General features: G+C 38.9%; 1 protein-coding gene across 1 annotated transcript in view; it reads right to left on the bottom strand.

The window, feature by feature from the left end:
• Positions 1–12833, bottom strand: part of LOC141500226 (cadherin-8-like) — a 156522-nt gene extending 143689 nt beyond the window's left edge. Inside the window, exon 1 of the mRNA XM_074203233.1 lies at positions 12483–12833. The gene's annotated coding sequence lies outside the window, so the exon portion shown is untranslated. The remainder of the gene's footprint in view (positions 1–12482) is intronic.
• Between the last annotated feature and the right edge of the window lie 1857 nt (positions 12834–14690).

The following is a 14690-nucleotide window of genomic DNA, read 5'->3' as shown; positions in this document are numbered from 1 at the left end:
CAGGCTCATGCTAAGTCTGCTGACCCCAACATTTTATTAAGGTGAATTTAGTCAATTCTTGATTGTTTGTGCAGTTATGTAAAAATATTGGTCCATTAGCTTCACAAACAAGGTGTATTAGACTCAAATCTATTAAACTCTTAAGTCTAAACTGAATTTCTATAGGTATTCAAAAACAATGCATTAAATTATTAGAGATGACAACAAAATATGTTTTATTGGCCAGTCTCCCCTTGAAGATTCTCAGTAATACTGACTCTTATCTCCTTCACTTCCCTCATTGGAGAGACCATTTTTCTTTTCAACAGATTTTTAAATTGTATGGAAGTGTTTCGACATGTTTACACCAAACGAGCCTACAAAATTTAAGAGTGGTTCTACTTGTGCCCTTATTGACAAAACAAAATGAATATAATCCCTTTTTCTATATCACAAATTTTAAATCTTTAAAGATTTCAAATACTTAAGTCCTTTCTCAGTCTTTTTTTTCTTTATCAACAAATGGTTGAACATAACCATTTCTTTATTTGACTTGACCTTCAATGTACTTACCAGACTAACTATTCTATTCCATACACAATTCTGAATTTAATATCAGTCCTGTAATGTGGCACCTTGAACCGAATACACAATTCCAAGTGCAGGCAGCAATTAGACATTAAGAAGACCACTGGATCTGGAGTAGAGAATTTAACTTCAAATCCTACCTCTAATGATTAGTACTTATATGAACTTGGTTGATTTATTCAACTTCCACTGAATCATGAGTTTTCTTATATTAAAAGATAGGGTTCTCTTGAGGACCTCCAAAGACTTTCCAACTCTCAATCTCTAATAAGATTTTGTCTGACTGAGGCAAAATATAATAGAACAATGAGATTCTTCCTGCACCCTGAATCTATTAATGCAATCTAACAGTGCACTAATTTTTTTCATGGCCTGTCATAAAGAGAATTTCATATCAATGTTTATATCATTTCCATAAGAATTCATTGATTCTTAAACAGAATCACTACTGATCCTTCAGAGCCCAGCCTTCTACAAAAACTCATTCAGCATATCATTGCTTCTTGTTATCATCCAGAGAAACTTATGCAAAACCTACTTTCTTCTGTACTACCATTGATTTTTACATGCTTGTTAAAAAAAAAAGATCCCCTTGGGGCTAGGTGGTACAGTGGATAGAGCACTGGACCTAGAGGCAGGAGGACCAGAATTCAAATTTGATCTCAGGCACTTAATATAATTACTTAGCTGTGTGGCCTTGGGCAAGCCATAACCCCATTGCCTTGCCAAAAAAAAAAAAAAAGATTCCCTTGTCTTCTGAGTAGGAAAGAGTAGTACAGATCAATATTTCATGACTCCTCATGAGACTTTGAAATATAATGGTAATCACTTCTAACTTTTTGAACTTGGAACTTTCTGTCTTCATTTTCTTGACCTTATGGTCAATGGAAGTTTTAAAAAACATAATTTCCTAAGAGAGTTCTTATGAAAATCAAATGAGACTGTAAAGTGCTTAGCATAAGATAGGTACTTAAAAAAGGCTTCACTTCCTTCTTTATCTCCCTTTCTTCTTTCCTTCTTCCCTTTCTTCATCCTTTCTTCCCTTGTTTCTTCCCTTCCTTTCTTCTTTCCTTTCTCCCTCCTTTCCTGCCTCTTTTCTTCCCTCTTTCCTTTTGTCTCTTACTCTTTCTCTTCCTTTCTCCCTTGGCCAATCAATATCTTATTTTCCTCGAGTGCAAAAAAAAAAAGAGATAGAACTTGGATGATCTTTTGTACAAGACAGTTGTGAGGAAAGTGTTTTGTAATAAACAAAAAAATATTGATAAATAATAAACAAAAATAAAGTGTTCTGTAAACCTTATAAAGCTTGACAATTTTGATCATTTTTGTTATTGTTCATATCAAAAAAATGGGAATTTTGTCTTTCCTTGCCTTTGACATGCTGAAGTATCTCAGCGTTCGTTTTGAGAACCCTTAGCAATTTCTCCTCTGTTAAACATACCAACATTAAAACTTAATTAGTTTCATGCCTCACTGTAAGAGAGAAGAGGTTTGTTTACTTGGTCAACACTTCCTTGGCTTTTTTTTCCCCCACCCTTCTCACACTGTGCTGCTTCTCTCCACTCCTTCTTTGTTCTTTTCAAAGGAATCTACCTGTACCCCTAAATGTTTCATCCCCTCTAAAGAGGTAAATTCTTCTAACTCATGAACTCACAATATTATCTATGATCCTTATATTGAAATATTTTATAGACTTTACGTCCCATTGGGTTGTATTCTACACTTGATATCTGATGGCCTACTCTGTACTGCATTCTCAAAAATCATGTCCAAAAAAAATTAAAAGTACAGCTCCAAATCATTGTAAAGGATTATTTTCCATCTAAATTCTCCAACCAACACCCAGATGACTGTTTTTACATTTGTCTGTCTTTAATTCAGTTGATTAGTCTAACCAAGTCCTTTATTTTTACAGTCTTTTTTTCTATTAGTCATAAATCACATAATAAATAAAAATTCATATATAATTATAAAATAATATATACTATTAATATTACTCAAGATAATCACATTATTATTGAATATTTTATTCAATAATTATTTTAATAAGTATTTGAATTAGATATAATTATTGTAATTATATAATAATATATAGTAGATGCTTATATATACATATTTAAATAGCATGCTCCAGGTACTATGCTAAATGTTTTATAAATATTTTATTATTTTATCCTTAGAACAAATTTGCAAAGTAGGAGCTATATTATTATCCTCATTTTATAAATAAGCCAAGTGAAGTCAAGTGACATGTTCAAGGTCACACAGTTACCAAGTGCCTGAGGTAAAATTTGAACTCAGATCTTCCTGACTCCAGGAAATGTACAAATGTACTCTATATTCTGTGCCATCTACCTGTCCATATATATATATATATGTATACATATATATATATATATACACATATATATGCAGAGAGAGAAATATCTATCTATATATATGTTTGTGTGTGTGTGTATAATAATCCCAAATTAATCTAAAACTAATAGTATTATATGACAGATTGACCTACATTTGACTGGAGAATTTGGTGGGGGGAAAAAAGAATTTGTGACTACATTGATGACTTAAAGAAACTTAAACAGCACTATAAATCAAGCTATCAGGATTTATGTTCTTTATTCTGATTTCTTAGCCTCTTCTCTTTCTACAATGGTCTTAACATATCCACAGCTTCTTTTTTTGTCAAAGATGCATATATTATGAATCCATTATTCATACTATTCTTTTAAAATAAATTATAATTGGGACATGGATTCTAGATTGGTTATAGTTATGTTTATATCATTTCTATATGAGTCAAATTGTTATGTGATCCTGGGGAAGTCATTTTAAGTATCTGTGTCTCAATTCCTTTCCTTCCTACCTTCTTTCTTTCTTTCTTTCTTTCTTTCTTTCTTTCTTTCTTTCTTTCTTCCTTTTTCTTTCTTTGTTTCTTTCTTTGTTTCTTTCTTTCTCTTCCTCCCTCCCTCCCTCCCTCCCTCTCTTCCTTCCTTCCTTCTTTCCTTCCTTCCTTCTTTCCTTCCTTCCTTCCTTCCTTCCTTCCTTCCTTCCTTCCTTCCTTCCTTCCTTCCTTCCTTCCACATTCTAAATTCTAAACTCTTGTCCAGTACTAGTATTCTTTGATACAACTAATCAATATATGTCTTTGTCTTCTTTTTTATATGAAAAATTATGCCAACCTTCCTCAATATTAAAACATAAGATCCATTGTCCAGGTAAATATTAAAACATAAGATCTATGGTCCAGGTAATAATCTCACACATGTATATTATAGTACTTTAGAATTTAAAAAGTACTTTACATATATTATCATTTGAGCCCCTCAATAATCTTGTGAAGTGATTACATAGTTATTACCATCTTCATTTTAGAAATGAGAAAACAGATTCAGAATAAGCAATTTAACCAGAGCGATTTGAACCATTTAACTCCAAGTGCAATGTTCTCTCTCTGTGTCACACCACTTCTTAAGGGAAAGTTTAATGGGGGAAAAAAAAGTGAACAGGTCCTATGAGTATCACAGCAATCAAAGGTTTAGTATATGGCACTTTTCTTTTAACAAATTCAGCATTCTTTACAAATTTATTCCATTTTATTGTAGTAGCAATTCTGGGAAATAGAAGACAATGCTATTGCTTCCTTTCATTTGTGTCTCAGAGGCAGAAGGAGATAGTTGGATAGTCACCCTTCCCTACCTTTCAGGCCTTTTGCTTTTTTCCTCTTATACTGTAGATCCAGGGTTACCCACCTCTTTGCTGTTCCTCATACACAAAACTCAGTCTCTCTCCACTCTGAGCATTTGTACTGAATTCTCCAGCATTCCTGGTACGATCTCTTCTTCTTCATCTCTGCCTCCTGGATTCCTTCAAGCCTCAGCTAGTCTTACCTTCTGCAAGATAGTTTTCCCAACCCTTTTTAGTCTTAGTGTCTGCCCTCTGATACTGTCCTAACATATCCTGTCTATATCTTAATTGTATATAGTATTGGTGTATTGTCTTCCCTATTAGATTGCAAGCTTAATTGGAGCAGGAACTTTCTTCATAGCCCTAGTGCTTATTAGCACAGTGTCTGATATATAGGAGATATTGAATAAATTCTAATTGACTAACTGATTGATAGAGAGTCATTTTAAAAGTCAGAAAGTCCCAGATCTTGTCTGACCCTGGGCAAAATATGGAACCACTCTATACAAGTTACTCAATGTCTAAGATATAGAAAAATTACTTAACTTCAATAATAAAGGGCATTACATCATTTGGAATTTCCCTATGTCATTAAAATTTACACTTCCTAATCTTATTGATGCTGAACCTATCCAATCCAATTAAATTACTTATTCTGGATTAAATAGTCTAATACTGAGTTTGAAATGGAGTACAAACTTCTAATATTCTGAGTTATAATCTTCATTATTAAGCAGTGTTGGCTAGTTACTGTCCTTCAAATATATCATACATATAATTTTTTTTTTGGGGGGGGGGGTCAGTTTGCAGGGCAATGGGGTTAAGTGACTTGCCCAAGTCCACACAACCAGGTAATTATTAAGTGTCTGAGGATGGATCAGAACTCAGGTCCTCCTAACTACAGGTATTCTATCCATTGTAATACCTAGCTGCCACTATAATTCTTTTCTTAAAAAATAAAATATGTTTGTAGTTTTAAAAAAATGCCATACTTATTCTGACAACCTATGGTAAAAGTTTTAGATATTTCAGTTGTCAAAAATAATATTGAGACGTCACACAGAAAGCATTCTCCATATGGGGAAATAAATTTGCTTGTGAAGATTCTAAAACAGTATTTTATCTTCACATGGAAAATCATGTTAATGAAACACTATAAAGATCTCCAAGGGTGTGTTTGCACCTCCCATCAAAATACCTACAAATGGAATCATTCCACAGGGGAAAATACACCTACTATGAAGAGGGGGGAAAAAAATCAAGATACAGAGATGTTAAGTGATTTTATCAAAGGTACACAGCTACTTTCTTAGAGAAAGGAAGAGGCCCAGTATTTCTCCTCCAAGCTGAAATTTAAAGATAGAAAATCATCTTCTTTCCTATTTGTAGCTGTCCTGTGAGTGAACTGCAACATAATTCCATGTCACATCTTGAATACTAAAAGGATTACAGAGATTACTCTCTCTGAATAAAAAGAACCATTCACTTATTGAACCTGATGCATCATTCCACCTACCCTTGACCCCAATAAATTCATCTTGCATTATTTTTGGATGTTATTCAAGCATATCAAAATTTGTACAATATAATTGTTATACACTCTTTACCTACAAAAAAGAAACATATATAAAAACAGACCTCTATCTAGTAATAGCTGCAAATAATAATAGTTTTCACCCTATAAAAAACAATCAAATAATAATCATAGGTTACATACGTTTTCAAATATCTTAAAGCTATTTTAAACAAGGAAAAGCAAAACCACATCATAGAAGACTGAAAAGTTTAGTTTTTGTTCTTGTTTTTGTTTGATTTTTCGGTGTTTTCAGGACAGTGCAACTGATTTTAATCAATGCCCAACTACATAACATTGTTTTCAGGGAATCTCAAACTTTCAACTCACCTACATGCATTTAAAGTAAATTCTTTTCTATTGAAGATATTCAAAAGGAAGGAAGGGAGGGGGCAGTAGAGGCAGTCAGCTCAGAGGACATTATCATGGAAAGGAAAATCAGATACATCTCAAGTCATTTGGGTTCTTTTTTTTCACTTTACACTGAGGTAAAGGTATGGAATTTTTCTTTTTGCCAAATAGAGCTTGGGACCACACACATGACTTTCCTTTATGCCAATCTAGTCTCTGAGATCCATATACTTTTACAAAGCTCTATCTCAAATATATAATTGTATAAGTCTTATTCCACCTTTAAAGGTTGGGGAATAGGAGGAGGAAATTAATTGCATGTAAGATGAGCAAAAATCAAAAATTAAACCAAGCTATATGTAGCGGTGGGGGAACATATCCACAGAATTAAGAAAAACTAGAATGGAAAAACTTCTAAAGTTTCCCTGTTTGAGAGAGGATATTGGATATATTTGAGATAAAAAGAAAGGGGTGGCAATGGCATCTTTTACAATCTATTGATTGGGTTACCAACTACTTTTTCAATATCTACATTTTTCTTCAAAGAAAATTATTTGCTTGTTTAGTAGCAAATTAGATTGGAAATGAAATTATATTTTGCTCCATACATATATAGCATGGACACAAGGCAATAGTAAAAGTGAAAGATGTTGTTAGCAACTTGAAACTATATGTGGCTTTTTACTCTGAAAACAAAAGTTTATGTGTCACCAAGAGGAAATGTTATTGGCAACAGTTTTGGGCCACACAGTGGCAATGAAGATTTAGTTAGCAGCAACATATGGGGGAAGTATCTAAATGGCATCCCTTAAACTTATTTCTTTTCTGACCTTTTGAAGTTGCCAGGTTCAACTAATTTTCTCTCTTCAGTTATATTCGAAGCAGGATCCCAGAGGCAGGAGCCCACAGTTCAAAAGCAATATAGTTCTCATGGTAACTTTCACTGAGAATGAAATGATAAAAGGCTAATAACCTTTTGGCTAATTAAACCCCACTACTCAGAAGGTGGTTTTGTCTCTTAAAAATCAAAACTGTTTCCTCCTTCCTTTTCCCACCCCCCAACAAATGGGTATTTGCTTGTTCGAGCAAATCTATGATCTATCTGATGCTTCTAGGGGATCCTAATTTTCTGAGCTTGCCCTGAGTGATAAAAACAATAAAAGGACAAAAAGGAATTAGTCTCAATCATCTTAGTTAAGCAGGCATAATGGTAAAGGTCAGCTAAAAAATCTAGGACATAGATTACTAATGGAATGAGTAACTAATCCATGCATATTTTCAAGGAATTGACTAGAAATAGACAGACAGACAGATAGAACCCAGGGAGATAGCAAGCTAGATTATACACAAAGAAAGACAGACAGACAGACAGACAGACAGACAGATAGATGACTGATAGAAAAAAAAGAAAGACAGATAGATGACAGAAAGTGAGAAAAATCATAAAAAAGAGTTAGACTGATAGAAAAATAGGCATACAAACAGGCATAGAGATATATGGATGTGGGAGATTAGATAGATAGATAGATAGATAGACAGACAGATAGACAGACAGAAGAGAGATCGCTAGAGCCATGCTTCCCTTTAAAAGCAATAACACTGAAACATGCCAGTTCTTCAAAGATTTCTTTCCCTTCCAGTTTCAGAAGCAAAGTGAATCTCTTCCAGGGAAGCATGAAAGTACAGAGGGATATGTCTGTTTTCCTTCCCTCTTGGACATACTTAACTTTTGAGAAAATGGAAAGTGGCTAAAGTGTGTATTTGGAGCCCCAGTGAGTACAATATTTTCTAAAAGAAACCTTACAAACTCCAATTGCACCAGTAATTGTAAAGCTACTGTGCTTGCTCCTTTGCCTTCATTTGTCAGACTAAAAACTATACTGAGGGCCTGGGAAAGAATAGTGCAAATGTAAATTTGAATGTCATTTTTTTCTGGGTACAACCAAAGCTTTGAAAGGCTAAATTTACTCAAATAGGTACATGGATAAAGCTGCAAGCTATGCTACCTTTTCTATGGCAACAAGGCGTAGGAAAATGAGGACCATTAAAAAAAAAACTTTCCATTCACAACAATCAGAATATATTGATACAGTTTTGAGAATCAGGGATAAAGATTTACTTTACCATTTAAATTGGACTCATTTTCCCCAACAGCAAAATCATGCTTACCTTGAAAATACCAGTAGTCAAGAACAATTTTCTTAGTTGAATCCTTGCATGTATTTCTAAGGTGAAGGTGTTTCTTTCCTACAACAATTAGTGACTGAAAAGATCAAATCCTAAAAAGTTGATGTGTAGTCTAAGATGAAAGACTAAGTGGTTTATATGTGGTGAATAACTCTCTATAGAAGTATCTTGTTGTAAAAGAAAGGTCTGCATCTGGGGTCAGATCATCTGGGGTTAGGACCTGATTTTGAAGCTTATGAGCTATATAAACAATGGAAATTAATTTTCCCTCTCTGAGCATTAGATTTCTCATTTATAAAATGGAGATAATAATAATAATGATGATGATGAAAACCTACCTTACAAGACTGTGGTGAGGCCAGGGCTCTGTCAAGCTCAGAGTCCTATATGAATTTTAAATATAGTCATTTATGCCCCAGCCTTTCATATATATTTTCTTTGGAATAAGTTAGCTCATTCAGCCAATCATGATTTTTAGTTTCTCTATGTGCTTATCAGATACTTACTGAATGCTCAATCATTATCCCCTGAGTAAGTGCTCTAAATAAATAATATTTCTTGACAATACTGTCATTGACCAACTAACACAAAGTTACTTTCTTGGGGAAAAGGGGGCTAAAAAGTGTTTTCTTTCGGAGATGATGTTTAGGTACCTAAAAAGAATTGTTATCCTGCTATCAGCCTATTTTCAGAAGGTTATATTGACATAAGACTTCAAGGGTTAATGGGTGTATCCTTTATGCCAAAAGATAAATAAAAAAAAAGTTTGATAGAACCTATATGGAGAATTAAAGTCCTGAAGCCTAAGGATAGCTATAAAAAGGCCTTTTACTATGTTCAACCTTGAGTAAGGGGGGGAGCCCATAATGTAGAGTCGATCACGCTGATGTATTCACTTGGAATTGGTTACAGTTCCCCAGAACATTAGCTATAGCATGACTGTTATAACTCACAGAAGTTCTGCCCATTCATAAATTGTTAGAGGTTGTCTTTCTTTTTCTTATCATAAAATACAAAGAAGTAATTTTAAATGTGACCTGGACTACTCCGACAATCTTTCAATAGTAATAAGGAAAAAGAATAGTGAAGATACAATGGTATGCTAGACATGCAGTAACCAGAGACAGAGCTGAGGAATCTTTTTCAGGTCATTATAAGGGGTTTTTTCCTCACTTCTCTTCTTACCAACCCTCTTTCTCTTCCCCACCAAGGTCAAAATTATTTAAAATCCTTGATCTTTCCAACATGAAGTTTCTATGGGGATAATGGTTTTCAGATTCAAAGAAACAGAATATCAAAGTGAAATTATTGTGTTTCAGACATTTGACTAAATTAAGGATTTCCCCCAAATTTCTTCCTACTCTAGGTCTCAGGGAGGTTGGATGGAAGGGAAGAATGCTAGTTATCCAATTATTAAGGGACAAGCTCTCTCTGAAAATAACTGTATCAGTCTTTTCAATTACCTCCTCCCCCCCAGAAAAAAAAATTTCTGAATGAGATCCTTGAAAACCCTTTGTGCTGTATTTAAGCCCAGAAATGGGACACAGTTCACTAAATGAATGACCAGGCAAAATTTCCAGCTGTGTTTAGAATAGAAGGCTATGGCTCATTTTACATTCAGTGAGGTACAGCCTTAAGCTTGAATGGAGAGACAATCCTTTACCAGAATATTGCCTAAATATCTCTTTCCCACAATAGTTTTTTCAGTTGAAAAGCTCCTGTCATGAAGCCAGGAGATGAAACTGTGTAGCCACTTAGAAAGCACCCTATGTGTTGGGAAGAATGAGGTTCTAGGAGGATTGGAAAACAAAGATCAGTTCTTGACTTAACAGCTGTCTGAGGTTTGAATTACTTTAGGATATCAGAATACATTGGTATTTATGTTTAAATACATGGGAATACATACATACATACATACATGCATGCATGCATACATCTTCATTTTTCCAGCCTGGTTAAACTTGGATAATTCCATCTAAAGCAACCATTTACTGGGTGGGTAACCAGTCTCAGGGAATGGACTATGAATCTGATTATGTGGACATCTCCTCAGGTGCCAGTCACATGGAGGTGTTTCTGATCGTTGCTATTAAGGAAGAAACTCCTCGAGAATCTTCACAGGAGGATGATAAAGTTGAAAGCCTCCTTTGTCCATTGCTCCCTTCATTATCAGCGCTATCCTTTAATTGGCGCTAAAGTGAGCAGCTGCCAGCTTGCTTTTCCATTAAGGACTAATGTTGTACGTTTGCAACAATAAACAATTAATGTTGTTTGATTTCTTACATTCAGCAACCCAAGCAAACATCTGGCACCCATACCCCACGGATGCGAATGGCTAGTCATTCCTGTGCCTAGCCACTCGCCAATTGTTGAAGGTCCGCTCTAGTCAAAGTTAGAGGTCTGTGCCTACCTCTTAGGGGAGAAGAGGGAAGGGAGAGGGAGAGGAAGGGGAATAGGAGAGGAAGTCTTGGGTACCTGTTGGCATCCGTGTTGGTCGCACGGTTTCTCTGTCTCTCAATCTTGCCTTTAACACTAGAGATGTGGGCTCCATTGTATTAAACCTGTTCCTCTCACTCACAGCATGCACACCCTGGCATGCATGCATGCATGCATACATACACAAATGCAGGAAAACACCCACCAAAAAGCGCCCTCTTTTCTAAGTCGTGGCGGGGGGCGATGGTTCGCTCCAGACCTTCTCCTAGCTCTCCCTGGCGGAGAGCTCTTTCTGGAAGGAAGCCCCCAAGTAGCCTCCTGGGTTTCCCTTGGCGATGAAGGCTGATGCGGCTCAGTAGGGTTGGGAGGTTAGCTCCCCAAGTCCGGGCAGAGCTCTAGCGCGCTTCAACCCAAATGCAGGGCTGCCAGCTGGCCACGCATCCTCTCTCTCTCTCTCTCTCTCTCTCTCTCTCTCTCTCCTGGCACCCCCCCACCCCATCGCTTGCAGGGGGCTGCGCCCTGAGGGGGTGACTCTAGCCAGGCGGAGATGCTGCCTGAATGCGCCCTAACAAGGGGCAGCCGGCGGCGTGACCCTGGCTTTGGCACTGCGCTGCCTTGGGGGGTCCGGAACTGAGCCCAGATTACAGTCCTGGGGAATGCAGAGGAGAAGTGGCTGTGGCGGAGGCTGCAGTGGGGAAAGACCCAGACTGAGGTGTGAAGCCGAACAGAGAAGCTCTCTTCTCTTTCTGGGCACTGGGGTGATGGTTTCACCCCCTAGGGCGCAGCTTCACCACCAGAAGCGGGAGAGGAGCCTGGCTCCCTTCCTGCCGCCCGGGAACCCGCGCTGGGGGCCGTCGCCAAGTTTCAGGTGGGCGCCGCGTCTCCCCACGAGTGGCGGGCATGGGAGCGGGGATGCCACTTGTGGGAAAACCCCGCTTCGCCACCGACTTCCATGGGCGGCTTCCCTCGCAGCCCCGGCCACCTGCTCGCCTCCTCTGCGGCTCTACTCACCTCCCAGGGAAGTAAGTGTCTGCGGTAGGCAGAGGGAGGATCGGGGGGCTTGGGCCAGGGGCTTCCCCTCTCTGGCCTCTTCTGCTCCTTGTCTTCCAAGGATTCCATAGCCGGCTGCTGGGTGCTTTCTATTCTCTGCACGAAAACGGCACCGAATGGCAGTGCGTGGTTGCAGCCCCTGCGTGGAGCAAGGAAAGCACCCCGAGGTGCCTCGGACTCAGTAAGAAAGCCCACGGACATGGGGTAGGGCTGGGGGAGCCGGGCAGCCCGGCGGGCAAAACTCCTCGTGATCTTCCTGCACAAACCGATCGGGGGAAAGAGACTGGCAGCAGCGCTGTGACATCTCCATTAATCAGGGATTTTTAAAGAATGCGAAGGACTGAGCCCGGAAATTTCAGCCTGGAGTCCCCTATTTCTTGAGGAGGGGACACAGTCTAAGGGAAGTAGCCTGGAAAGCCTGTAACCCTGCATAACGTCCAGCAAGTGACAGAAAAGGAGCAGAGAAGGAAGGTTTTGGTCCTATCCCCAGTTTCCCCTTCCCTCCTCCCAGACAGGAGGGAAAGAAGAAGAAGAAGAAAAAAGAAGAAGAAGAAGAAGAAGAAGAAGAAGAAGAAGAAGAAGAAGAAGAAGAAGAAGAAGAAGAAGAAGAAGGGGGGGGGGGACTACTTACTCTTGCAGGGACCCGAGATGACCGATGACACCCAGTTCACAAATGGACGCGCTGGGTCGGCTTCCGAGAGAGGAGAATATTGTCCAGCCCCCGAAGGGTGGTCCGGATTCCTCTCATGCCTTCTGCTGCTGCTGCTGCTGCTGTTGGAGGAGAGGCTGGCTACTTCCACTCTCAGGTTGCTGAGCCCGCAGAGTAAAGTGCAGTTAGCATTTCTCCCTTTGCACAAATCAGTGACGGCGGCCGCGGCAGCAGAGCTCCAAGCAAGCCGGGATATTCCAAATAAATCCACTAATTCAGGGTCTGAGCTTTCCAGCGCGCGGGCCGGCCTGCCTTGCCTGCCTTCCTGCCTGCCAAATGTAACTGTGAAGTGATGTGGAAAAGTGAGCAGGGAGCCTCCCCTGACAGCTCTTATTGGGCTGATCTCGGAGGCAGGTCTACCGCTTGGAAATTCATGTAAGCAGCCCCCACCCTCCACCCCCACCCCCGGTCTCCTCTCTCTCTCTCTCTCTCTCTCTCTCTCTCTCTCTCTCTCTCTCTCTCTCTCTCTCTCTCTCTCTCTCTCTCTCTCTCTCTCTCTCTCTCTCTCTCTCTCTCTCCCCCCTTTTCCCCTCTGTCTCTGTCTGCTTCTATCTCATTCTGTTCCTCTCTCTGTCTCTCTCTCTCTGTCTCTGTGTGTATGTATGTGTGTGTGTATGTCCCTCTCTCCCATCTGTCTCTATTCTTCTTCTGTCTCTCTCTCTCTGCCTCTATCTCTCTATCTCTGTCTCTCTCCCTCTCTCTCCCTCCTGCCTTCTGTCCCTCTCCTCCCTTTCCTTCTATCTCTCTTTTCCATACTCTCTCTCTCTCTCTCTCTCTCTCTCTCTCTCTCTCCCCCCCCTCCCCCCACCTTCCGGGCTCTGCCTCCATCAATTTGGGCACAACTTTTCTCTCTCATTCTTGCAGAACGTGCTCAGCTCCAGCTCCTTGATGAGAGTCACCATGGAATTGGTTTTGGTAGGGAGCCATCAGCTCTAGTATTCCATGTCACAGAGGTGAGGGTGGCTTGGGAAAGAAGCTTTGGAGGAGACTGAATGGGGCTTATAGCATTTCAAGTACAACGTGAAAATGAGGAACAGAGAGAAGGAAGAAAGATTCTCACCTCTTTATTCATCGATGGGATTTTGGGTAGGCTATTAGAGACATTATCAGACATAGAACCCCACAACAGCCTGGTTTTGGAGGAAGAATTTGCATGAAGTTGGCAATGGGATAAGGCACTCCTTTCTGAAAACATTCCCCATGCATTTTTATATTTTCTCTGTGAACAATTTGACATCTTTAGCAGGAAGACTTAGAAGCTGAATGATATTAGTTTTCACTGTGGCAATGATCCTCCTTAAGTTTGCTTTCCCCAGCATCACTGACCACCTGGGAAAGTGAAATTAGAAAGGATAAAATAAGCAAGAGAATCGCCTACTAGGGGAAGAATTAGGGCTAGATGGGAGAGCCTTTTCTATGACCAGTAGGAAAATGTCATTAGTTCTTTCCAATATCTTTGCCATCGTATCTAGCATTTTCAAAGCCACTTAACCAAAAACCCTGGAGATGTTTGTGTAGGCTGGGAAGTAAAGAAAGGAGTTGTGTCCTGAGCAGGCTGTTACGGCCTCCTCAGCAGGTTGGAACCTATCACTCTTATTCCAGAAATTTAAAAACTTTCTAGGAAATGATACCCAATTCACATCCCTACTTCTTCCTCCAAAATAGATCCTAAATCTTAAGAAGTGACATCATTAATTGTGCATATCTGCCAGTACTAAGAGAATGGTTCAAGTTGTCAGAGACCCTGATTCTTTTTCTAATCTCTCCAAAACCCCTTTAAGAAATAAACATCTGATGTCATTTTGCTGATTTTAGTCTCTTGGAAGTGGATGCTATTTAAGGTTCATCAAAACCTAAGTTTTCCCCAAAATTGTGTGCCTGCATACTTTCTACACATCACACTACTTTTCCTGGCTAACCCTTGTACATGATAAAATTAGCAGGGCTTCTCACCTGGACATATTTCAACAAAAGGAGAAGGGATAAGGGAATAGATACTAAATCCAAAGACTTTCTTTTATAGTCGCACTCAAATTAATGAAAGTGAGTGAACAGAATGAGAAAATAAGGACAATATGCTTATAATATTTATGCAAATTTGACATTTTTGTGCTACATCCCATTGTGAAG

The sequence above is a fragment of the Macrotis lagotis genome, chromosome 1 (genome assembly GCF_037893015.1).
Source record: "Macrotis lagotis isolate mMagLag1 chromosome 1, bilby.v1.9.chrom.fasta, whole genome shotgun sequence".
In the NCBI taxonomy this organism is placed as follows: Eukaryota; Metazoa; Chordata; class Mammalia; order Peramelemorphia; family Peramelidae; genus Macrotis; species Macrotis lagotis.
This window is presented reverse-complemented; position numbering and strand designations above follow the sequence as displayed.